Source organism: Pogoniulus pusillus, chromosome 4 (assembly GCF_015220805.1).
Source record: "Pogoniulus pusillus isolate bPogPus1 chromosome 4, bPogPus1.pri, whole genome shotgun sequence".
In the NCBI taxonomy this organism is placed as follows: domain Eukaryota; kingdom Metazoa; phylum Chordata; class Aves; order Piciformes; family Lybiidae; genus Pogoniulus; species Pogoniulus pusillus.
This window is the reverse complement of record NC_087267.1, coordinates 13,412,234-13,438,710: the sequence shown is the minus strand read 5'-3', so window position 1 is coordinate 13,438,710 and position 26,477 is coordinate 13,412,234.

The window sequence follows — 26,477 nt, the reverse complement described above, 5'->3', positions numbered from 1 at the left end:
CACAGCCCAGATAAAAATTCGTCCATCTGAAAATTCACAGGACAGAAAAAGTTCACTTTTAAAAGGACTTGTTACTTAAGAAGTTTCACTGTGTGGAGGGCAGTGTCAGCGCAAGAGAAGGTGGAAATATGCATCAGGGAAAGGCAGAGTCCCTCTTCATTTACTGCACTTTGAAAGGCTCCACCATCTACACCATTCTGGTACAAATAAGAGGACAAAGCATTGTCTTGTTCACAGTGACGAGGAAGTCAGAGAAACACGAAGTCAAAGCCACTAGGTACTGCTACTGGATCCTTTTTTGCTGTTTAAAAGGATGGTGGTGTGTCTTCTGATAAATGTTTCCTCTAGTTTGCTTAGCTCAGTTGCCACAAGCATTTTTAGGGAGATGCACCTGGCTGAATAGTTAACTATGCTCTTTATTTTTTTTTTCAGGGCAGGTGGAGTACAACTGTCATCTTGTGGTATTAACAACAAAACAGAAATAGAAAACTAACTTTCATTTTACATGCAGCATGTCCGTGTGAGATGGACACAGACAACAGAGAAACTAGAAAGAGCATTGTACCTGGTAACAGCCCTGTTATACTTTCTTCTGTTGCTTGCTTTCAGCCTGTGCATCCCAAAGCATTGCACTGCAGCTTAAATTTGGAGTCTGCAGGCCTTGGGAATGGAGGGAAATTGAGCCTAAATATCCATAAAGAGCCACGTTTGCTCAGTATTTTCAAGACTGATGTTTGAAAATAAGTTTGTCTCTTTCACTCATGAAAAATGTAAAATGCAATGTTTCTGTGCCATGGCACATCTGCATTTACATTTTCTATACCTAGCTACTTTTTTTCCACCCCTCTGTTTTTCTGTGGACAAATTTTAAGATAAATGCATATAAGAAATAATTTCCACATCTAAAGTAATGCAGATGTGATATTGCTGGAATGGCTGTGCTTCCTGCATGTCTCCACATAGATGAGGCAGGACACATACTAGAGGCCAAATTTTGGCAAGATTAATGTTTTCAGTCAACATTCAAGCTGAATGCTGAGGTGCTGAAGCATTCAGCTTGTGCCTGGTCTAGCACTACTGTAGACTCAATTTCTGGTAAATCTCATCTATTTTAGCCACCATTCCAGATTCCACTTCTTATTCCTCCCCTTTGCAACAGTTTGGCGCTGGAGTTACAGCACATCAATCTGGAGGTTCATGACACCCATAAGTACAGAGGGAAGAATGAAGTTGCAATTAATTCCAATTTATAATTTTATGTTATATAAACAGTGAAGTTAAGCAACTGATAGAATAAATGCAGGCTTCTAACTGTTTATTTTCATTTTGAAACCCTCAATTAGAAACCTTTCCCATGCCAATCACATCAAACTTATGCTATGCTTTACAAAAACAAGGGGAGAGGTAGCTCATGACAGAAGTTTCACCACTCCAGTAATGGAAGAAGGTTGAGCTGGAGCCCAGAATATAATGCATCATCATCAGTTTTACCACATTCTCTGTCATACTTCAAAAACGAAGGGCTTGATTTCTGCAGAATAATTCATCCTGTCTTACAGTCCCAATACAGGTATGACCTTTGAATTGCTTGAAAGCCTTGAAAGGCTCCAGAAACACAAGTCAAATGCCTCTGCATATGAACTAATAAGAAATACCAAGCATTTTAGACTTTTTGACAGGCTCAAAGTAGTCAAATCAATTCACATTCTTCAATGTAAAACCTTTTTCACAATAAAACATTATAGAGAGTAATCTATTATGTGAGCTAGTGCAGAAGATGTGCAAAGTTTGGAATGGAAATGAAAAAACAAGTTCTTTATCTTTCTTTTTAAAAGTAAAATTCCCAGATTTTAGCTACACAATCCATACTCTTCCAGCCTAGCTACTGTACTGCACACACAACTGTGAAACACTATGTAAAGCATTTGGTTTTATGATAGAATTTCTCTTCTGGAAAACTACAGTTTCTTTCTAAAACAGGTCCCAGTTCAACATTTCATGGAAAAACAGAGAAGCTGTGTGCTTTGGAGTCACTGTGAGTGAGCTCGGAGGCAGCATCTCATTTTTTCATTAAATGTAGTCATCGATGCCTCATGCAGCTGATTGCATTATGAGTTTTTAATTTCACTTAAAATGCTTTTAATTTACTTTTCTTTCCTCCAAACAGCTTCTTGGAAGTTTATATTTTTATAATGCTAGAAAACATTCAGAAATAGCTAATAATTAAATATGGAGACGTTGTTTTATTAAACACGATTCTTTAACTAACATAAACCTCTGTTTTCATACGTACTGCGTTTTCCTATTTCTAGTGAACTTACCTATCATCTAAAAACATTCCTCAATGTTATACTTACAAAATCTTCACTAACACTATGGGATTTTTAATGCATAAAGTTGTGCACACAGTTTACTGAAGAATCTTGTCTTAAGAATGGAAGCACTTCCTGGTAGAGACTGTGTTTGTTATTTGTGAGACCTATAATTCCCACTGGAGTGTGACATACTGATAAAGGAATATAAGCACTGCCACGGTGTAATAAATAAATAAATAAAATTGACATCAACCATAAAATGACATTTGAGGGAAATTAAAGTACCTATAATGAAAATGGATAACATGGCTTAAGAGAAAAATCAGATTTTTTAGATGGCTTCTCTCATGAACCTGGCTGTGTTTTTTTCAGTGGCACAGGACTGTACACAACCTGTATTCCATCTTCTTGCTACAAAGATGAAATTTGGTATCCTTTAACATTCATGATGCAATATTTATTGATTAATAGAATAAAGGGAACATTCTGCGCTTGAAAAGCAGCTCAGCCTCCAAACAAATGGGGTTTCTAGTTTGAAGAGAAAGGAAAATCAGAACCCTGATGAAAAAATATATCATTAGGTCTGCACAATATCCAGCTTGTAGGTGAGGAACTTTAAACCTACTGCCCTTCCCCAAGTATTGGTGAAGCCTGGCTGTAATACTTGGAAAAAAGTGCCTAGTAGTCAGTCAGCAGTAGAGTCTGCAATTTTAAGTTAGATGTTTGACCTGCCTTATGTAGAAGGACAAGATTTGCTCTGGAACAGGAATTGCAAAAACTCAGGAATGGGACTGCTCAGTTTAGTGAAAAACTCTTATGCAGCAGAGGGCCTTGGAGCTTTTTCAAGGAGACTTACTGCTGTATGCAGATACCTACTTTAGTTGGAATCTATACCCTACAATGCCATCCTCCTCAGGATGAGGAGGAGAAAGATGCCATCTTCCTGCTTCAGACACATTGGGTGGGAAGTTACAGCCTTCACTGAAGAGAAGACAGGTTCTGTTCTAAGTGATAGTTCACATTTGCATTCACCTTGTTAAGATGTACTTGAGCCCCGTTACTCAGGCTCAGAGGCTTTTTGCCCTTTTGTGTAGGATAAGATGCAGGGAGCACCTCACACAATTTTCTCTGACAGTGCATTTCAGGCAGGTAGGCAGTTATTTTCTGTTTATTAGAGGCTCAAGATGTGTATGTGACTCTACAGGTCTTCTCCAAAGACGACATTTCACTCAGCATGACTTAAAAAGGCTGTATTCTGTCATCTCTTGTGCAAACCAGGAACCTTAACTGCCTTAGAAGGTGATGTATTTCTGATAAATGCTCAATCCATCATTATTTTAGAGCAAGAAGAGATCAGGAGCTTGAATGGCAGAATTACAGACTTGGAAGTTTATGAAGACATTATTAAATTCAGAGGTTATGATGATATGAAATGAGCAGGAGCTGAGAACTGGCAAAAGCCTTCATTATTGAATTAATATGAATCTGTTCTTCCTAAGAAGTCCTCCCCCCAACCAAATGGGTGTTACCCTCACTGTATCAAGACTTCTTGGGCACGTGAGACTAGCCTGTCTCACTGGCAAATGAAGTATGGCAACAAAGAGTCATCTCCAGCACTGTTCCATCTGGTAAAATCCTACATGAAGTGACTGCAGCCATGCTACCTTTCTCATCTGTGGCACTGATGACTCTTGAAGTACTCTGTTCTTTGGCTACTGGTGAGTGGATAGGATTCCATGTGTGTAGGACTGCTCTGCTTATCTCCACAGCTAGTACCAACAACCTGAGAGTGTCTCATTAGTCTCCTTGTCCACTCCTAGCCTTGTTAGAGATGATGAAGGTTAGCACCTGTCACAACAGACCTTGGCACCACAAAATTTCTAACCTCACACTTGTATCACATTTCTCCTCAGGATATGTTGCAGGCCTTTACATCAGGGCCACAGAATTCCTCAGCACTACAGCTGTGTTATAGGAGCCTTCTCCCTGAGATTCCTGATGGCAGGTGATAAGGATAGTCAGATTTTGAAGACCAAGCAAGATTTTTTCTGCCCAGACAGTAAAAGTTCAATTCCTTATTCTAGGGAGCACCAAGTTCCAGACACATGGCAACACTTGAAACATGGATACAGTGCAACTTCTAGACACAGGTGATTGGTGAGTCAGCTAGGGCAGGTGTCTTGCTGGACCTATTCCTCATCAACAAACTGTCTAGGGGTGTGGAGTTGGAGGTCAGCACTAACTGCAACCCTGAGATTGTATTGTTAAAAATCCTGAGATAAATGAACAAAACAAATAGTAAAACTGCCATCTTTGACTTCTGGTGAGCGAATTTCTGTTTGATCGGGGGATCTATTGGGCAGGATCATATGGGAGAGAAATGTCTGCCCCTGGGAGAGTTAGCCAAACTTCAGGAATGGCTTCCTCAAAACACAGATTTGGTCCATTCCAAATGACAGAAAGGTAAGCAAACATGGTACAAGGCCAGCACAGATCAGCAGAACAATCTTGATTGACCTCACATACAAAAGAGAAGCATGCAGAAGGTAGAAACAAGTCCAGGACTTCCTGGATGGAATATAAAGACCTTGCCCAAGTCTATAGGAAGGAAATTAGGAAAGCCAAAGCTCAGCTGGTGTTACAGCTGCAGGGGATGTGAAAGGCAACAAAATGACAGCGTGCAGAAAATGTGGGCCAAGAATTCTGCATGGCAGGGGGACCTAGTGGCAAAAGGCATGGACAAAAAGGGGAGAAGTTCAATGCCTGTTCTGCTTTTAATTTTGTTTGGCTTTTTTATTAGCAAGATTTACCCTCAGCCCTGAGGCTAACAGCAGAGCCTGAGTGAGTGGAGCAGTAGCCACAGCAGAGAAAGACTGAGCGCCTGAGCCGGTTGGACATATGGAAGTTCATGGAAGCAGATAGCATGAATACAGGGGCACTGAGGAAGGTAGCCAGTGTCACTCTGAGGCCGTTGCCCACCTACTTTGACAGGTTATGGTGACTGATGAGATCCGAGGATGGACAGAAAAACAGGCAAATGTCATACCCATCTTCACGAAGGTTAAGAAGGAGAACCCAGGAAACTACAAACTAAGCAGTCTAAATTCAGTCCCCTGGAAACCATTTCTGAGCCTGTGAAGTGCAAGAAGGGTTGTCATGGGTTGAGTTTAAAACCTGTCGCTGTTACTCAGATCCATCCTGCCTCATACCAGCTTCAAAATTTGAAAGTGCTGGCTGAAGCAAAGTATTATGGGGCTTGAAGTTCAGACTGCAACATGAGAGACTTCGTGTTCCAGTTGATTGGTTTGGGTTCCAAGGTTGTGGGCGTTGGCTCTTTTTTTTATGCTGGGATGGCGGTGTGAGGGGGAGTGATGCAGTAGATTAGCTTGCTGCCTTCTGCTGGCTGCTGCTGGCTGCATTTTGCTGAGCTATTTTTGCAAATAGGCTAAGGTTATTGTTCATTGTTATCTCATTTATATTAAACTCTTTTTATCTCAATTCTTTATCTCAACACAGGCTTTTGTCGTTTGTTTTTGTTTGTTTTTGTTTTTGTTTTTGTTACTTCCCCTTACTTCTATATTGTAGGGGGGAAAAAAGCTGTTCTAAATGAGCACAGGGTATTAGAAATAGCATAAATTTACTAAGGGCAAACCGTCCCTGATCATCCTGGTTGGTTGATCATGGTGAGATGACCAGTTCTGTGGGCAAGGGAAGAATAGTGAATATGGTTTACCCTGATGTTAGCAAAATATTTCCCGAGGTCTTTGATGGTATCCTACCAGTCAAAACAGTGCAATATGGACAGGATAAGCAGATGATAAAGTGGATGGAAAACTGGCTGAACTACCAGGCTGAACAGGTTGTGATTAGCAGTGAAAAGTCCATCTGACAGCTGGTTTCTAGTGGCAGTCCCCCTCAGGGACAGATTCTGGGCCCAGTGTATTTTGATGTCTTCACTGTTAGTGATTAGGAAGAAGTTCTTCACAGAGAGAGTGATTTCCCATTGGAATGGGCTGCCCAGGGAGGTGGTGGAGGCACCGTCCCTGGGGGTCTTCAAGAAAAGCCTGGATGAGGCACTTAGTGCCATGGTCTAGTTGATTGGATAGGGCAGGGTGATAGGTTGGACTGGATGATCTTGGAGGTCTCTTCCAACCTGGTTGATTCTATGATTCTATGATTCTATGATGTGGACTATGGGAGAAAGTGCACTATCAGCAGATTTATGGATAATACCAGCCTGCATGGGAGCAGTCAGTATGTTGAGGAGCAGGGCTGTTACTCAGAGAAGCCAGGAGAGGCTAAAGAACCTCATGGAGTGAGAAGTCCTGTGTTGACATGGAGCTCCCTTGCACTTGCACATGCTACAAGTCAACTGACTAGAGAACAGCTTTGCAGAGAAGTACTTGGTGTCCTGGTGGACATGCTGAATGTAAGTTGACTGTTGCCAACCTCATCCTGGGTTATATTAGTGAGATGTAACAAGCAGGTTCCCTCTTTTTGGCACTTGTGAGACTCCTTCTGGAGTACTGTTATTGACTGGCCTGCCACTGACTTTGCCATAGTCTTGTGAATGCACCAAAGTGTCACTAAGATCACAGCAGCTGCAGTACAAGCATATGAGGCAAGCATGATGGAGCAAACACAGTGAAAAGATCCAGACTGTTCCTGGAGGTGTGTGGTGATAGAGAAGGAGCTAATTGACACAAGAGGCAGTACAGGAAATTCTGCATGCAAGGAAAGACATTTTCACTGTTAGGATGGGCAAATGCTGGAAGGGGTTTCTCAATATCTATTGCGTAATCTCAGTCCTTCGAGATACCCAACACCAGAGTGAGCAGCTGCTTTAGCTGGAATTGCTTTGAATGAGAGTTGCTAGCCTCCAGAGATCGCATCCAATCTGTCCATCAGAGGGGTGAGGCAACAGGTCACCCCTACAGTTCTGCTAGAACTCTTACTTCTCTCAGAGAGCTTGAGTATCAGAGGTGAGGCACCTACACATGGCAATGCTGAAAGATGACAGGTGATTCTGAGGACTGCAACTTTCAATGAATCTCTTTTTGAATCTGACTCTTAATACCGAACTTTCAAAGTCGTGGATCTATTTTCCAAGAGTGCATGCTTCTCTACTGAAGAGGTGAAAGGCCTAAGAGGATGATTAATCAAGATTTCTTTGAGTGACATTTTCCTTCCTGTTGTCCTAAGATGAGATTGGAGACAGTAGAAAGTAGCAGTTGTTGTGGAATGGCCCTGTTGTTTTCAGGACTGTAAACTGATGTTTTCCTTTGTGGGTTTCTTGTTTAGCTTGATAGTACATACTTGACTGCAGACAGCTAGCAACCATGACTGCAATTGGCACCTTTTTTGAGTCAGCTCATATCTGTCTTCTAACTTGTGTTATAAACACTCTGCTTAACTTCGTCATTAGCAAAACTGTACGAGAATGTGGCACTGCTGCACTTACAGAGCTGTGCAGGGCTGTATGCAGAGCTGTGTTACAAGTTTAATTGTATTCAGTCAACTCAACGTGAGTCAGCAGTGAGCTCAGGTGGCCAAGAAAGCCTATGGCATCCTGACTTGTGTTAGAAACACAGTGGCCAGCAGCAACAGGAAGGTGGTCGTTCCCTTGTACTCACCACTGATGAGGCCACAGCTTGAGTATTGTGTTCAGTTCTGGCTCCTCTCCATAGGAAGGACATTGTGGTTCTGGAGCATGTCCAGAGAAGTGCAACAAGGCTTGTAAAGGGCCTAGAGCACATAAACTACAAGGAATGTAGGGAGCTGGAGCTGGTTGGTTTGGAGAAGAGGAGGCTGAGGGGAGAGCTTAGTGATTTCTGTAACTACCTGAAGGGAGGTTGGAGTGAAAAGGGACCTCAAAAGCAACAAGACTAGAAGAAATGGTTACAAGCTGCACCAGTGGAGGGTCATCAAGCATTGGAATGATCTGCCCAAGGTAGTGGTGGAATCAAGCAGCATGTGGACCTGGCACTTAGGGACATGATTTAGTGTTGACTCCTCAGTACTGGGTTGAGGGTTGGGCTGGATGAATTTTGAGGTGTCAGATATATTCTGTGATTCTCTGATTCTGCGTATAAAAGAAAAAGCTGACTTACATCAGTATCTTTCTGTTAGAAAGTATACACATTCTAAGCATAGTGCTTGGGAAAAAAAGGTCATCACTCTCCTTATGACTGTGATCAAATTCTATACATTTTATAAAAAACCAATATGAACCTACTTTATGTTTCACTGAAAATTTAATAGACATGATACATATTTTAATGGAATATATGACTTTTCCTTCTAGTGTAATAACTCACAATTGTGCAAAATTAATAGGGATCTCTGATTTGACAGCAGCTTCCATGGGGTAGGTAACAGGACACATAGAAGAGAGTAGATAATCACAGCTCTGCCTATTTTTAACCTTTGATAAATAGAAAGCATTACTTGTATCTTGTCTAAAGTCTAACATGTCATCAGTGGTTTGATAATGCCTCTTTGTGTGTGACAAAATAGTTAGAATATAAACCCTCTTCTTCTTTTCTGCCTGATGTTTTAACAAATCCACACACTGGCTTATATTTTAGTAGAAATACAGAGACGGGGAGAAGATGAGATTTGCCAAATGGTGAAAGGAAACAAATATTTATCAACTTTGAACACTTGGATTCAATTATATCACACTCTGTAAGAAAAATTAAGTGGCTATTCAGTTTTTGGTTTAGTAGAGCTTCTGTGATCCAAACCCCATAACAGATTCAGTGCATGCAGTAAGTTGCACTCACATGCTGGTCACAAGAATGTGCTTCTACAAATGAAGTTATAACTAATGAGTCTCTTTCCCCTTAGTTAAGAAAATAATTTCTATTTAAATAGCTTTGAAATTTCAAGATTGCATCTTTTTACAAGTGATAGCTTAAAACCTGTAATATAATTGGGAAACTGTCAACATACAACCTTCTCCATGTGCCAGGAGTTTGACTACAGAAAAACATTTTATTGGTTCTTTATGAATATTCATTAATTGTATATATTTGGCATGTATATGCAGAATAGAAAGCATAACTGTAAAACAAATAGCTCTATATTTAAGGAAGATTTTAAAACTCAAAACCATTCCTTTCTAAACACCACACCCCACTGCCCTTTTTTTTTTCATTGATGTTATCTCAGTATAATTTCTGCTATAGTGATGTCTCTGTAGGATCATCGATGGTTCCTCTACAATGAGAACTAGAAGACAGTCTATATTAGCTACTGGTTTACTTGATCATGTCCTGGAATATCCCTAGCCTTCAGTCAAAATCATTGAATTTTTCTCCTGTTTTAGAGTGGGTAGAGGCAGCTGATAGGCCTGGAGTCATGGTCAATGGAGATCTAGTCAAAAGAATCAATGTTGTCCAGAAAGCAAGTCAACTTATTTTCAAATGGACATCTACTTTTAGTCAGATGAATTGCTCTCTAGGCTAGTATGTCAGTGTGAGTGAGAGAGAGCCCACCTTTACATTCCCATGTTTCAAACCACTAACTTTAAAACAGATTGAAGCACTTCAGAAAGAAGTTTGTAGTGCAGTTTGCATTGCAGTTGTAGTTGTGACTACTACTGTCTCTGCCTTACTGTGTTAAAGTTACCAGCTTAGCATTGCCAGCTGCATATGTGGACTGTGTGAACTCTCCATGGTCCATACATGAGTTCTCTGATACATTCAGTGTTCAAGTGCTAGAGGTTCTTTGGTATTCTTACTAAACCCTTCCTTTAATAAGAGCCATATTTACACTTTAGAAAGCTTGCTTTTTAAGTAGCTCTGTAACTTCAAAATTAAGTTGGATGGCAGATTCTGAAAAATCTTCCAAGTGTTGTAAGAACTGTACCAAACTTTGACTGAAAGTCATTATATAATTGTCTAATACATGCTAAATTCTGCCTGTAAATTTGTTTACATGCACAGAATGGAGAAACAGCCTCATCTTGGTGTTCTCAACCCCCAACTACTATGCCTTGACTTCTATTGGGAATAGTGTGACCAGCAGGACTAGGGATGTAATTCTGCCCCTGTACTCAGCACTGGTGAGGCCTCATCTTGAGCACTGTGTGCAGTTCTGGGCCACTCACTTCAAGAAAGATATTGAGGTGCTGGTGCAGGTCCAGAGGAGAGTGATGACACTGATGAGGGGGTTGGAGGGAAAGTCTTATTGGTAGAGGCTGAGGGAGCTGGAGGTGTTCAGCCTGGAGAAGAGGAGACTTAGAGGGGACCTTCACAACGACCTAAAAGGAAGTTATAGTCAGGTGGGGATTGGACTTCTCTCCCAGGCAACTAGTGATAGGACAGCAGGGCATGGTCCGAAGCTGTGCCAGGGGAGGTTTAGGTTGGATATTAGGAAGCACTTCCTCATTGAAAGGGTAGTTAAGCAGTGGAGTGGACTGCTCAGGAAGATGGTGGAGTTACCATTCATGGAGGTGTTTAAGAAAAGACTGGATGTGGTACTTGGGGACATGGTCTGGTCAGTGTGGTGGTGTTTGGTCACCAGCTGGACTTGATGATCTCAGAGATCTATTCCAGCATCAATAATTCTGTGATTTTGTGATCCTCTTTCTCAGGAAGAGAGAGAAGCATGGAAAGATTGAGTCGGAGCTGCAAATATGCTTTAGATAAAAAAAGAGGGAAGGGAAAGATAAGTTTGGTGGATCAACATGCACAGGAAAGGAGGAAATGACCCTGAACTTCTAAGCCCTTTGGCTTATTCTGTGTTGTTTTCTTCAAACACTGTTCCCTTTTTTTATCCTTGTCCCCCATCTTGACTGGGTTGTTTGTATAATGCACAATTACAAGTCTTCCTTAGCAGGTTGCTGACAGCTGGGGGGGGGGGGGATATGAAAGCATAGATAGCCCATAGTGATGGATGGCAGTTTGCCCATCTTTGTAGCAACCACCAGCACCATCTTTCATCACAGATGAGGTAGCCTGTAAAGGCTTTGCCTTGCAGATTGGAAATGTGCCATGAGCATGCAGAGGTGGTAGGTACAGATGTCCTCTGCTGACTCTTGTTTGCTTTGCATGAATGAAGAACAGAGGAAGAAATTAGCAGCAGCATGACATTTATGGAATTGTTTTTGTTGCGAATTATCTCTGAAGAAGTATGACATCTGGATGGGAACTACTCTCTCTCTCTGAGGTGTGTCAAAGGCAGGTCATGATAGTGATGCTTCCACCCTCACTTACTCCAAGGCTGAAATCCTTGAAACGGCTTATTTGTTTCTCTGTTCTTCATTGCTCTGAGTAATTCTGGATGCCCTTTGCCTGGAGGAAATCACAGCCCAGCTCAAGGTGCAGAGGCTTCCTTAGTAGCGTGGGAGGAGAAGTGGGAGTGGATTTCACGGAAACCTCTGATCAGGAAGCTGCCTGAGCAGGCTGATGGGGAATGGCTGCATTCCAGAGGAGTTTACTACTTGCTGTGCCACTGGAGCATGCTGGGGAGCATATCTGTAAGAGTGCCAAACAGTCGTGTCTTCAGCTGCCTTTGCCCAAGTGCTTGACCGAGGGGTTGTGCTTGAAGTTTATTTCCTGATTCAGTCCTGAAGATGAGTGGGGAGAGAGCTTCCTGTTGTGGGAATTTCATTCAGTATTAAAGGGTGAAGCTAGCAAATTTCAAGCTTTGTCAAAAAAAATAATAAGGCTAGGATTCCTTGCCTTATGGAAAAAACAGGTTTGTAGAGATCTAAGTATTCCAGTACCAAGAGTTGCCTTACTGGAGACAGAGATGCTCTGTAGTGCCTTTGAACCTTCCAAGAACTGGTGACAAATAACAAAAATGCCTATTATTTTAGAGTTGTGGCCAAAATAACAGGCTGAAGGAGGTTTTACACTTGCAGGGATGTTTATTCACTGTGTGAATTCAGTAATCTGATTTTCCACCTGTAAGAAACTGATGTGCTACTTACTTCTTCCCTGGCCTTTAACTAATTGCAATTTGAAAAATATTGGTGTACAATGTCTTTAATATAGGAGTTGTAGTAAGTAAACATTACATCTGTATACACAGAGACATCCAGTAAAATACAACTATGGATGACTTATCCCACTTTTTTTTTAGTTCTATTATATGCACTCAGTGTATTTAAAGATTATTTAATCAAAGCAATTTGTTTACATGATTTAAACAAAACTTCATGGGTTCTTTGTTCACCATCTTGTCTGCTTTAGAAATGTGTCCCATACTCAGAAATGGATTTAAAAGCTAGAAAGAATGGCAGGTAATATGAGTTTACATCTTCTTTTCTGACCATTCATCTGTATATTTGTGGAATTAATTTTATTAAGACAGCAGCTTGCTTACAAAAAGTAAATAATTTTATGGGTAGAACTATTGTATACATACGAAAAAAGGCATGCTAAGTGCCAGTGTTTGAAAAGTAAAGTCAAATTTGGCTAGGAGAGGTGTCATAAATTTTAAGTACTGTAACTACCAATATTATGTCCATCTTCAAATCAAGATGTCAGTGTATCGAATTATCTTCTTAGTATCATAGTATCATAGTATCATCAGGGTTGGAAGAGACCTCACAGATCATCAAGTCCAACCCTTTACCACAGAGCTCAAGGCTAGACCATGGCACCAAGTGCCACGTCCAACCTTGCCTTGAAGTGCCCCAGGGAGGTATTACTGAAAGGGAGTCTGTGGTGTTTCTTACATGTGAGACCAAAGCAGATAACCTAGTAGCTTCTTTCTCTAGGAGCTTTGACTACATGTCTAACCAACACCTATAAAAGGAGAAAATGCTAAGCAAACAAGCTCCGCCTTGGTGTGCTGTATGTGGGGATACTGCACTTTGTGCTAGCTGGACCTGATGGAGTAGCTGATAAGCTGTGCGTTTATCAGCTGGTAAGCTGATCAGCAGACTACTGTTCTCAGATGGCCAGCTTCAGCTTTTGTAGAATCATAGGACCTTTGTTTAGTAAACCTTGCCCTAGGAGCTCAAGGCTCCAGTCTTCTTGTCAATCTCTTCAAGTTTCTCTGGTAACATCCCTTATCTCTGGTCTTGCCTAGGCAAACCAAGATCGTTTTCTCTTTGCTCCCTATCCTATCTCTTACTGCCTACTGCATCCTCCAGCTTGTCATATCAGGCTTCTCTGATCTTGCCTCAACTTATTTGTCAGGTCAATCACTGCCTACTCTGTAGAAAATCTCTTCATGAGATGCCTCTGCCATTTTTTCTCCTTCCCCCTACCTTTCACTGATCACATTATATGATGTACTCTGTCCAACTCTGCTAAAGAAAGAAAGTGAAGCTGTACTAAGTGCCTGGTGTTAGATAGTTGCCGATAGGAATAGCCTCCAAATTTCCTCTATAAATACTAGGGTGGGAGGGAAAGTAGATTCCTTTGAAGAAGTGGTTTATAATAACAAACCAGCTGTTTGAAGTAGACTGTGTGAATACCCCTTAGAATCAAAGTTATCAGAGTTACTGTAAGCAAATATGACACTTCCTCAATAGTTTAAGTCTTAAGGATTTTATACTGTTGATGTTTTACAGCATTGTTCCTGAAATCTCCAGTATCCAACTTAATCTGAAATAACAAACAGTGACTGTGGTGATAAAATGTTGTCTACTAGAGAAGTTATTCAAAGTAATGCAAATGTAAATAACTTTGCCCTCTTACTTATCTATGGCCAAAATCCTACAGACACAATCATAACTCTTGTGGTAGAATCGGTATCATCACTGGTGACATAAGTAGTAGTCCTCCAGGAATGAATAAATAGACTGACCTTGTGTCTCACATAATGAATAACCTACATAATCGTTGAGTGACTTCACCTAAATACAGTGGAATTTAGTTCTAGTATCGCTGCAAGAGCCAGAAATTACAACATGTTGAATGTTGGGATCCTGCTCCCAAAAGCACAGATCTTTTTCCCTTGGGAAAAGAATACTGCAGTTAAATGAGGGAGGCCAGAAAGAGAGGAAGTAGGCATATTCTCACCTGCACATCTCATTTAAAACTTCGATATGTTTTAATTAAGCATGAAAGCTAAAATCAATATAACATTGTAAAAGCATTGTTTATATAGCTCACAACAGCAGTAAGGAAGCTATTTGGCCTGACCTCTTAAAGAAGGAAGATTTATGGAATCAAGCTGTTCACCTGTCTACCCCAACACACCCCCTGAAAATATCATTTGGCCAGTTTCAACTATGCACCACAGGTCTTGCATCTGCTAAGACTGGAGGTTGTTCGAATGCCTGTCGAGGCGAGCTTCTGGCAAGGGCTGTTTTTGTTAGCGTGAACAGAACTAGCTGTAAAATTGCAGTGTAATCCTCAATTGCAAACTGCACCAGCTGCCCTTGGCCTAGACACTGTCTCTTCTGCCTTCTTCTTACTCTGTCTACTCCAGCTGTCATTCTGAGGCTCATACCTGGGTAGCTTCCCTGCCCTTGCTCTCATGAGTTTGGAAATACGCTCTTACAGGTAGATAAACACCACTGAGGGAAAGGCTTCATATGAGTTTCTCTCTTACTGTGTACCAAGAAATTCATGTAAGTAGCATGATGCAATAAAACTTAAATGAGAGTTTGGGCATTCTTAGATGTTCAGTCAATCAAGCTTAAGTCACAAATCCAGAAGCAAACAAGTTTCTTCAGATTGATTTTCACTGAACTGTGTTTCAAGTAATCCAACTTTCAACTTTGGTTGCCAGCAGGAGAATTACTGTGCACTAACATGACAGTTTTGGTGTTCCTCTGCTGGGAGATTATCAGTTTCATTATTTAAATAATCAGATGAAATCTGGGACTAGGGAACCTTCATTTCATACTGAATTACAATACCATGTCCAGTTTTAGGCATCAGACTTGAAGAAAGAAGAGAATCAGCTGAAGACAGTCCAGAGAAGAGTGACAAGAAGTGTAGAAATTGTAACCTAAAAGAAAATACTGAATATATTGTGTTAGTTTAGTCTGACATAGAAAAGACAGTACAAAGATATTATAATACAAGAGGTTGCTCCAGGGAGGAAGAGGACAATCTGTTTCCCTTGCCCATGTTTGATAGAACAAGAAGCAATAGGCTTAAATTACAACAAAGAAGATTTATTTTTGAAATGACAGAAAACCTTAATGGTGAGGATTGGGCATAGATTGCTTAGCAAACTTTGTGAGTTTCTGTCTGCATGAGAGATCTGTAAGATCAGAGTATAACTGCTTTTTGCAGGCAGGAGGATGGATTAGGCGTCTTCTAGAGATCTCTTCTAAGTCTACTGTATATTTTACTCTAGTAGTAAAGCCACAGCTTAAAAGACAGGCTTCAAGTACTCTTCTTAATACTATCTCATCCTTGTCTTTAAGCAGCGATAGAATTCATCTATAGAGAAGAGAGTATACAGTGCTATTATTCTGGTGATCTGGTAATGAAAAGTGAAAATACATCTTGAAATGAAGTACTTTTTGATATACCTTCCTCTAGATAATTGTGAAGAAGTACTTGGAAAGATGCTGTAAAGGGGGAAAACATATAATGTGATAAAATTAATTTGTTTAAAATTACTTTTTCAACACCTGTCACCATTGTACTGAATGATATCACTGAGGATCAATCATGTGGGAAATTCAGAAATCGATTGAATAAAATTTGCCCTAATTGCATTCACAATGCTAAACATAGTTTTAGGTTTTTACATTGTCATCCCCTCTATTTTAAAGATTTTGTTTAACTGGAAATATTAGAAGTGGCACTTTAGTTCTCAAAAATCTTAAGCATAATGAGAAATTCATTTTAAAAAAAGGATAAAGCTCAGACATTTCAGAGACAAATTAAAAAACCTATTGCTGTCCTTGTGGTTGAATCCTCTAGAATAAAACAGTTGGGTTGAGGAAGCTGGCTGGCAGCTCACGATTCTCAAATACATGCTCCTGATACAGTGCTCTGATCTATTTATTTGTTTAACTCTGGAAAACTCTCCACTGTTTGTGTCACAGCTTGAATGCAGTTTGTTTGCATTGCCTGTGATGTGACCAGGACATAGCACTTCTGCTGTAGAATGTCAAAAAAATTGACTGTTCTATTTCCTGAATATTTGATTTATAAGTAGTTTAGCCTGATTGGTTTTTTAGGGTGGTCTCTTTTGGGCAAAATCAGAAGCAGAGAAAGTGGTTTAAATTAAGGGCAACAGTGCCCACCACGAGGCACCTTCTCATCTCCTTGGAGGGATCTGGGGATGCTGATTGATACCCACCTGAACATGAGCCAGCAGTGTGCCTAGGTGGCCAAGAGAGCCAGTGGCATCCTGGCCTGCATCAGGAATGGTGTGGTCAGCAGGAGCAGGGAGGTCATTCTGCCCCTGTACTCTGCACTGGTTAGACCTCACCTTGAGTACTGTGTTCAGTTCTGGGCCCCCCAGTTTAGGAGGGACATTGAGATGCTTGAGCGTGTCCAGAGAAGGGCGACGAGGCTGGTGAGAGGCCTTGAGCACAGCCCTATGAGGAGAGGCTGAGGGAGCTGGGATTGTTTAGCCTGGAGAAGAGGAGGCTCAGGGGTGACCTTATTGCTGTCTACAACTACCTGAGGGGTGGCTGTGGCCAGGAGGAGGTTGCTCTCTTCTCTCAGGTGGCCAGCACCAGAACAAGAGGACACAGCCTCAGGCTGTGCCAGGGGAGATTTAGACTTGAGGTGAGGAGAAAGTTCTTCACTGAGAGAGTCATTGGACACTGGAATGGGCTGCCCGGGGAGGTGGTGGAGTCGCCGTCCCTGGGGCTGTTCAAGGCAAGGTTGGATGTGGCACTTGGTGCCATGGTCTAGCCTTGAGCTCTGTGGTAAAGGGTTGGACTTGATGATCTGTGAGGTCTCTTCCAACCCTGATAATACTGTGATACTGTGATACTGTGATCCTCTTTCACTTCTACTTGCTTAGACTCTGGGGGAGCTAGGTCCTGAAGAAGGGCATCATCAGCCATCAGAGCCGAGCACCAAGCTGCCCCTGGTGCCACTGTGCTGTGCTGAGCTGGGCCTCAGGTCCTGGCTCATGGGAAGCACACTCTGTTCTTCCTCAGATTTCTCAGAGGTAGACCTTGGGAGACCACTTTAAGTTCCAGGTATATGGCACATGAATGTAACGTGGCTGCCGGGACACTTCAGCTTACCCCAGGTTTGCTTCAAGCATCCTTCCTCCCTTTCACTTTCTTATTAGAGACAGAGGTACATATATATGCAATGAGGTCAGATATGCACTCTGGATACATGTATATGGTGTGCAATCCTGTTCTACTGCTGAAATAGCCATGCCTTGGCCCAGTGATCAGGATTTAGGTGACTTTGTAAGCTGCACCAATAGAAACGAATGCACTGAAAGGATGTAGCCAGTTAGTCAATGAACAGCAAACAGCCAAAAATTTGGAGGCTTTACTGGGATGTAAATGCCAGACTTGGATACTTATGCTCCTGCAGACGTATATGCCCTGTAGATTTCAGGAGAGGGTAAAGTTATCTGACGTTAACTTTAAATAAAATTGGTCAGCAACTGCAAGCAGTTTGTCCTCGCTAGTAGGCAGTGCTGTCCATGGGATTTATTGGCAAGGTGCTCTACCTTCTCAAAACCATGTAGCTTCTACTGTTTGAAGTCAATTGCTTAAAGCAAGCTCAATAGGACTTTGCCACTAGTATTTTTCAGACCATAACCCACAAAAAAAATTCTGGCATGTGTTAAAACACTGAGTGTTAACAAGACAGAAGTTGATGGTTGTCCATAAGGAAAAGGGATTAACAGTGTCCCAGCCCACTGGCAATATCTGCACCATTCAGCAACTCGTTGACATGCTTAAGTTCCCCAAGACTCTAAGAGTTACTCTCAACTCTTTCATATGAGAAGTACATTACAATGAAACCAAGTTGAATAAAGAGCTTTTTTTTTCCTCTTTAACTGAGAAACTCAAAAGGAATTAGATAGTTGCAAGAAGCAAGAATCTACACAGATTTTTTTTTTGGTTGTATTTTTCAAACCAGCACTTCTGTTCTGCACATTCATGTTCTCTAATGGAGATCAGACACGTGTTCAAAGTGATTTTACAGGTACATTTCCTTACATTCAATAGACACAATGGATTTTAAACAGTTTCATAGCAACGGATGGTTCATGATGGCCATTAACCTAGATAAGTACGTATCAGTTTGGTGCATCCTTAATGGTCCATAATGGTCTGTGGGTAAAAAATTATTTCTGTTCATCTGTTCCTAATAGGTGTTTTGTTGGTTTTTTTTTCTCCTGGACTTTGTTTTACAAAGCAGATTATGTGAATTTTTGCATTCAGGGGAAAAAAAAAAAAGTCATACCCCAAGAGCTTTATGGTTAAAACATTTACCACAAAAAAGATTTAAGTTTCTCTGAAATGTCTTAGCCATAGTGTAACCTAGCAGGCAAGCAGTGTTTTAAAAAGCTGAATATATACCTTGACAACAGCTAAACAGACATTCCTAAACAGCAGATACAGCAGACTGTTGCTGTATCTGTTGGAATTCAGAAAGGGAGTCTCATGTTCTATTTTTAATTTCAAATGCCTTTATGCTGCTGGGACATGTCATATCTCTTTGGCCAGACTAAGTACTGCTAATGCCATGTGCCATGGAAATCACTGCGATACCTGATGTATGGAGCTGGCACAAAGCCCTAGGAAGAGCAGAAACCTGGTGCTCTAGGGAGCACAGAGCTGGAGTGCAAGAATTAGAACTGGGGTGCTGTGTCCTCCAGAGCTACAAGTGTCGTGGCAGAGTCCTGTTGGAGGCACAATGCTTGGTGTGGGAGGATATGGTAGATTTTAGAGAAATTACACCACCACTCTGAGTGTCATAAGTTTGTCTTAAGTACCTTGTGCCCCTCACTCACATAGACAGTTGTGTCAGCATGGTATAGAATCATAGAATCATAGAATCAACCAGGTTGGAAGAGACCTCCAAGATCATCCAGTCCAACCTGGCACCCAGCCCTATCCAATCAACTAGACCATGGCACTAAGTGCCTCATCCAGTCTTTTCTTGAAGACCCCCAGGGACGGTGCCTCCACCACCTCCCTGGACAGCCCATTCCAATGCCAATCACTCTCTCTGTGAAGAACTTCTTCCTAATATCCAGCCTATACCTACCCTGGCACAACTTGAGACTGTGTCCCCTTGTTCTATTGCTGGTTGCCTGGGAGAAGAGGCCACCCCCCACCTGGCTACAATGCCCCTTCAGGTAGTTGTAGACAGTAATAAGATCACCCCTGAGCCTCCTCTTCTCCAGGCTAAACAGGCCCAGCTCCCTCAACCTCTCCTCATAGGATTTGTGTTCCAGGCCCCTCACCAGCTTTGTTGCCCTTCTCTGGACATGTTCCAGCACCTCAACATCCTTCTTGAATTGAGGGGCCCAGAACTGGACACAGCACTCAAGGTGTGGCCTGACCAGTGCTGAGTACAGGGGAAGAATAACCTCCCTTGTCCTACTGGCCACACTGTTCCTGATGCAGGCCAGGATGCCATTGGCTCTCTTGGCCACCTGGCCACACTGCTGGCTCATCTTCAGCTTACTATCTATCAGTACCCCCAGGTCCCTTTCCTCCTGGCTGCTCTCCAGCCACTCAGTCCCCAGCCTGTAGCGCTGCTTGGGGTTGTTGTGGCCAAAGTGCAGAACCCTGCACTTGGCCTTGTTCAATCTCATCCCATTGGCCTCTGCCCACCCATCCAGCCTGTCCAGGTCCCTCTGCAGGGCTCTCCTACCTTCCAACAGATCAATACCTGCTCCTAGCTTGGTGTCATCTGCAAACTTACTGATGCTGGACTCAATGCCCTCGTCCAGATCATCAATAAAGATATTGAACAGGACTGGGCCCAGCACTGATCCTTGGGGAACACCACTAGTGACAGCTGCCAACTGGATGTGGCACCATTCACCACCACTCTCTGAGCTCTGCCATCCAGCCAGTTCTTGATCCAGCACAGAGTGAATCTGTCCAAACCATGAGCTGCCAGCTTGGCTAGGAGCTTCTTGTGGCAGACAGTGTCAAAGGCTTTGCTGAAGTCCAAGTAGACTACATCTACAGCCTTCCCCACATTCACCAGGTGGGTAACCTGATCATAAAAGGAGATCAGGTTGGTGAGGCAGGACCTGCCCTTCCTAAACCCATGCTGGCTGGGCCTGATCCCTATGTGCGGTGGAGCTTGTGATTGTAGAACTGTACAATCGACCAGGCTGGAAGAGACCTCGAAGATGATCCAGTCCAACCATCCTACCCTGCACATGTGCCTTCAGTGATGCAGCTATGTAGGAAAACACCAGCAGCACGTCCATGTGTTTAATTCTGCCCCTGAGAGTCTAGTAGGGTTTATTACACAGTAGCATAAACCTCTTTTTAAAATACTGCTTTAATATACTGTGGTGTGCTACATGATATCTTGGACTGATTATATGTGATGCATATTTGCATGAACCTTAATGAGGCCTTAAAAAGTAAGAGGCAAATTTTAGAGAAAATTGGATTAAATGGCTTAATTCTCCATAGTTAAAGATTTTAAATTTTAATCAAATCTTGAGTCTGAGACTAATAACTCTTAGACTGAATGTTTTAAATGACTGAACTTTAAAATCAAATATGTGTAATCTAATGTGCATTATCACCAATATATTTGTGTAACAGTAATTCCTAGAGGTATAAACATTAAAATGGCAGATTTCAAAAGCTAGCATAGGCTTTTGCCCAACTTCCAGGTGGAATTTTGCTGTGGTTTTGCCCAACTGTACTGAAGACTGCACTGCTGCAAGCACAATTACCCTGATGTGAACTTCTGACTCTATTTTAGTTCACAGTAAGATACCCTTGGTGAACTGCATTGGTGTGGTTCTTCTTCCTGATGATGAAGCAATGCAGTCCCAATACTGATCTTGATTAATCTATGAGACAGGGAGAAGGATGCTTAGTTCTTTACTTTCTACCTTTTTTTTTTTTTTTGTCTTTACAGAAAAAAAAACCCCAAAAAGTTGGTTTTAAACTCTGTTCTGTTACTCTTCATGCCTGTGCTCACAATGCCTTCCCACCTTAGGAGCATTCAGGGCTTCATAAATATTACAGATTTTGTGAATTTCAAAGTTTCTTTCTGCTTAAGGTTTCTTTTCTACCTGTGCCCCACGCTTCTGCATGACTTTGTATTAGACTAAACATATTATTTATGGGCAGTGGAAGTGTGAAGTCACAGACACTCTCAGGTAGTTCCCACTTCACATTTAAGCTCCTTCTCACACAGGGTTCATAGCAGATACTTCATATTGAGCATCTTCTCACACATAGGTTTATCTGCTTGCCTAGGAGTAAATGTGTGTTGTGGCTGTGTGTGTCTGGGGTGAATTATTTTTTTGTCTCTTCTACTTACTAGTAACCATCTATCCCCATTCAGGTTGTGATAGCAGCTATTATGTACATGAAAATGAGCCGAGCTTTTAAGAAGCCTGTTTGTACTAGACATTTTGCTGGGTTTTGTGGAATGACAGGAGATTGCCTTGGCCTAGCAAAAGGTGTTTGTATAGCATTCATTAATTGCAAAGAAGGCAATAAAACCTTACAAAAGCAAGAATTTATGTATCAACAGAGAATCATGAGGATGCTTTGATGATAGACAGTAAGGCTTTTGGTAAGAGATTTTTGAAGTTAGGCAGTTTTGACTACAATTATAGTGACCTTAGTGAAGCCATAATACTTCTAAAATAATTTAATAAGTTTATTGTGACCTTAAGACACTAAAAATATAGAATTATGTAAAAATAAATTAGTTTACATTTGACTAAGTAAATAAAATATTCTGGAAGCGCTGTGGAATATACAAGTATGTAAGTGAAACAGTTTGAGCTTTGGTGTGGAATCATAGAATTACTGGGTTGGAAGTGACCCTCAAAGGTCATCTTGTCCAAACCCCTGCAGGCAGCAGGGACATCCTCCATGAAATCAGGTTGCTCAGGGCCCCATCAAGTTTGACCTTGAATGTGTCTAGGCATGGGGCCTCAACCACTTCCCTGGGCAACCTGTTCCAGTGTCTCAACACCCTCGTAAAAAACCTCCTCCTGACGCCCAAACTAAATCTCCTCTGTTTCAGTTGCAAACCAATGCCCCTTCTCTGGTATTCCAAGCCTTGCTAACCAGCTCCTACCCAGCCTTCCTGTAAGGTCGCCTTCAAGTACTGGAAGGCTACTCTAAGGTGTTTCTGGAGCCTTCTCTTCTCCAGGCTGAAGAACTCCAACTCTTAGCCTCAGCATCACTCCTGTGATGCCAGAGGGTTCTTTTCACATAACTTCATGCACACGGTGTAACCCTGAGACACTGCATCCAAATCATATTCCTGGGCAGAGGAAGCTTCAGGTGCCAATAAACTGGAAACGATCCATGAGGAGTGCTTGGTATGCCATGCAGGGTGATCACAGTGAAATTTAAGGTGGAAGGATCCTTTTGGTGCATATTTTGATGCTGTAGCTCATTTCCTGATCATTATAGAAGATCATTTCGGCCACTCAAGCAATTTTTCAGACCTTTACCCAAGACGGCACCTCTGCTTTCTGTGGATCAGCTTGTCAGGATAAAGATGCTGTGTCTATAGTGGGGATAAGAAAACTCTAGCAATGCCTTACTTTCAGCCTACTTTTGGAGTTAGTTTTAATATGACTAGGCAGATGTGAGTCTAGGAAAGCTAGTTAGTGTCTGTTAAACTTCATCCCATCTCAGCTGAATCTAGTGGTCAAAAGTCTTTAGTATCTGTAGACTTCCACTGTTTCTGCTAGATTTGGTTGAAGTTATCAAAGATATTGAAAAATTACCAGGGAAAGCAGGGTAATAGTTGAGGGAAAGGATAATGAGGCTGGACAAACCTTATTTCCATGGGATATTATACCAAAAAAAGTGAACAATCTGCTGGACTGAGGCATCTTCCATATTTAGCAGTTTTGTTTCAGTTGTGAATTTTACTGCCAGTTTGTGGAAAACAAAATCTGTTTGTTCGAAAGGAAAAATATTTATCAGTCCTCATTGTGCTTGGCTTTTTCTTTGGAAAACCTGTAAGAGTTAAGCTGAATATATTCGACTTCGAGTTAGCCATAGTTTGCATTTCTGATCAGAACATCCAGTTCTTTCTTCTCCCTTTCCTTTTAAAATTATGTTTTTATTTCAACCACTTTCTACCAGCAGGCAAAGCTGCTGTTACATTCTACCCAGCTGTGAAATCAATATGATTTTCATTACAAAGATAACAGAAACTCTCTTAGAAAGACTGTGAATTGCCAAAGGTCAAATAACAGTTAGTGGCAGAGCTTAGAATTTAGATGTCCTAATTAAAAAAAAAAATCTTGTGTTATAAATACATTAATGAAATGCACCCTGAGAAATGTCTGCATTGAACTGGCAACAATTTGAAACCATTACATTGCTTCTTTAATTACTGTAGTTCATGTAAGTCACATGAAAAGATGACAGCTATTTTCTCTGGTTTGTGATTGTGTCCCACAAAATAGGTATTAGCTCGTGATGCTTTTTTAACATCCACCATTATTTGAGTCTGATTAGATTAGAAAGTGTAACAGTCACAGAAGGGAGAGCATATCTAGTAAGATTTCTGTCATATTGGACTCTAAAAACTGCACATAAAGTGGATGAATGGGTGCATCAGTTATCTCGGTGATGTATGACTTCATTAAGAAGAGGAAGTGCACAGTCAAACTGAAAGTGGCACTTGAGCCTTTCAGCCTCAGCAGCCACTTCTATTTAAATGAAAACCAGCATTTACAAAGAAATATTATTATTCTTCCTAAGGACTTTTTTGTTCTCTTCTTATCAAACCTTAATTTTTCCAGCAGAACGAGTTACATTTGCCTTATCGTGGGTGAAAGTAACAAAGTATCAATTATTTTGTTTCTCGTGTTTCATACTTTTCTCTCCCATCTGCCTATTTTTGTTTAAATCCTCTGTATGCTGAAAGAGTGAACTCAGATGCTGTGGGTTGTGGTACAGAAAGTTCGTCCCTGACAGCGGAAGGGTTTTACGTTGTTGTGCTCCCTCTGCTGGATAGTGCCTACTCCTGTTTTGTTCCCTGAGCTGTGCTAATGCCCGTTTTGTATAAACAACAATCCCACTGCCTTCCCGAGAGAGCTACAAAAAGTGGGAAGGTCTCATTTTGGTCTCAGATGACATGGAAGGTGACACTGTTAGGCTAGGAAAAATCCTGTTGTCTGGCAGCTCAGAGCAATCATAGAATCATAGAATCAACCAGGTTGCAAGAGACCTCCAGGATCATCCAGTCCAACCTGTTGCCCAGCCCTATCCAGTCAACTAGACCATGGCACTTCTCCAGTCTTTTCCTGAAGAAATCGAAATCCTTTGGTGGACATTTGAGGAGCGACTACTTGCTGTCTCTTGAACAAAACCAGATGGGCACTAAATAACCTTCTTTCATTTGTATAACTTAGAGAGGACGATGTTGGATTTTGTGTTCTAGTAAGTACAAGAGTATCCTCAGATGTCCCAGTCATGTTATTAGTGTCTCAGTCTTAGTTCTTCCTCAATCTTGCTTCCTCCTTTGTTGAATGGTACAGAGTGGCTGCTGGGCCAGTGTTTGCTGGGTGGAGAAAGCAAACATGCTCTCACGCTCAGTGCCACGGCAAGATGGCAGTGGTTCAGCCCTTTCCCATTTCCACTGCAGCACAGTGGAAAGATGGGATAGCAGCACTCCAGTTTTGTTTCTGCAAGTGGTTTTGGTGTTTATGGCCTTTGACTTTGCTGGGTGTTTTGGGCTCGCTCTGCTGCTCACCTTTCTCCCACTGCTGTCACAAAATGAACCTGGCTTCGCCATGCTTTCCCTCCTTCCTTTCCCTGGGGATGTGGCTGGGGTGGGCATCCCAAACGTGGGTGACCCTGTCCCACAACTCTTTCTGGTGGTCCTGAAGCCTCCTGACCCAGTGAGGCCACCTAGACCTTCCCCACTGGGTGTTGCCTGACAAGCCAGCCCCTGGAATCCCCAACCTCCCAGCTCTTCGCTCTGTGCTGGCTGACCCGATCAGTCCTATGCAATGGAATGGAAACTCAGCATCCACTTCAATTGCAGCTGATTTGCATGTCTGAGCTGCTTCTTCACGGATCTTGTGCCATGATTTTACCAGGGAAGCTGGATATCTTAGCAGTTGCCTTCAAATTTAATGTGATGTTATAAATGCTGTAGCAGTGAAGTGGGAATTAGTTTTCAGCTTGGCTTGGCTGCACTTACAGAGTAACTCTCACATATTTCAGTATAGATCAGATTGGTAGTATATTCCTGCAGAGAAATACAGATTTACCAATTGTTGGAGGCAATAACTTGTTTTATGAAAGTGATGATTATTTGACTTCTGGTTTAAGTAGGAGACTCATTTTGGGAAAAGGTGTTGTGGATAAATTCTAGTTAAGAGTTTTTTTTCCTGAAGTCAGTTGTAAATTTTAATTTCTGGATAGATAAAATATATTCAAAGCCCTTGATTCTCCTGGACAGTCCTACAGTGGACTATTCCAGTGTAAACAAAAAACTTCTTCCATGAGAGAACTCACTTGAAAGAAAAGTATTTCTAAAAGAACAAACTGGTTAGAAGAATACATTTCCAGCTCCTAAAGCTTTCACTTCTCCCTGTTCAGATGAAAAAACAGATGTTCAATACATTTGAAATCACTTCTGCTGAAAGTAGTAAAAGCTTGTGTAGGTGAACAAATATTATTCCTTAATTTAGTGAGGCCTAAACAAAATCAGTGTTGCTGTTTTAACGACAGTTTGTCCTAGTGTGAATCCCTTCTGTTGAGCAAAGGCAGGATTATGAGAGTGAGGCTGATTATGAGGCTGGGAGAGGCCAGGAAGAACTTCTGCAGAAGACACTCTGTGGAGCAGCTTCCAGAATGGGTCTGAAAATAATTTGCCTCAGATGCCTGTTGAGTTGTAGCAACTAAAATGCTGGACAGTTTTTTTTCAGCAAGAGCACACACCATATGCTTTGGGAACATTCCCATGCAGAATATTATTCTCCTAGCACCTAGGTGAGCTCATTAATAATTCCCTTATCCCACTCAGTGGGACTAATGCAGCAGACGGTGAAGTTGGTGAAAGTTGGTGAGGTGATTCAAGTTGTCTTTAAGATGCTTTGAATACA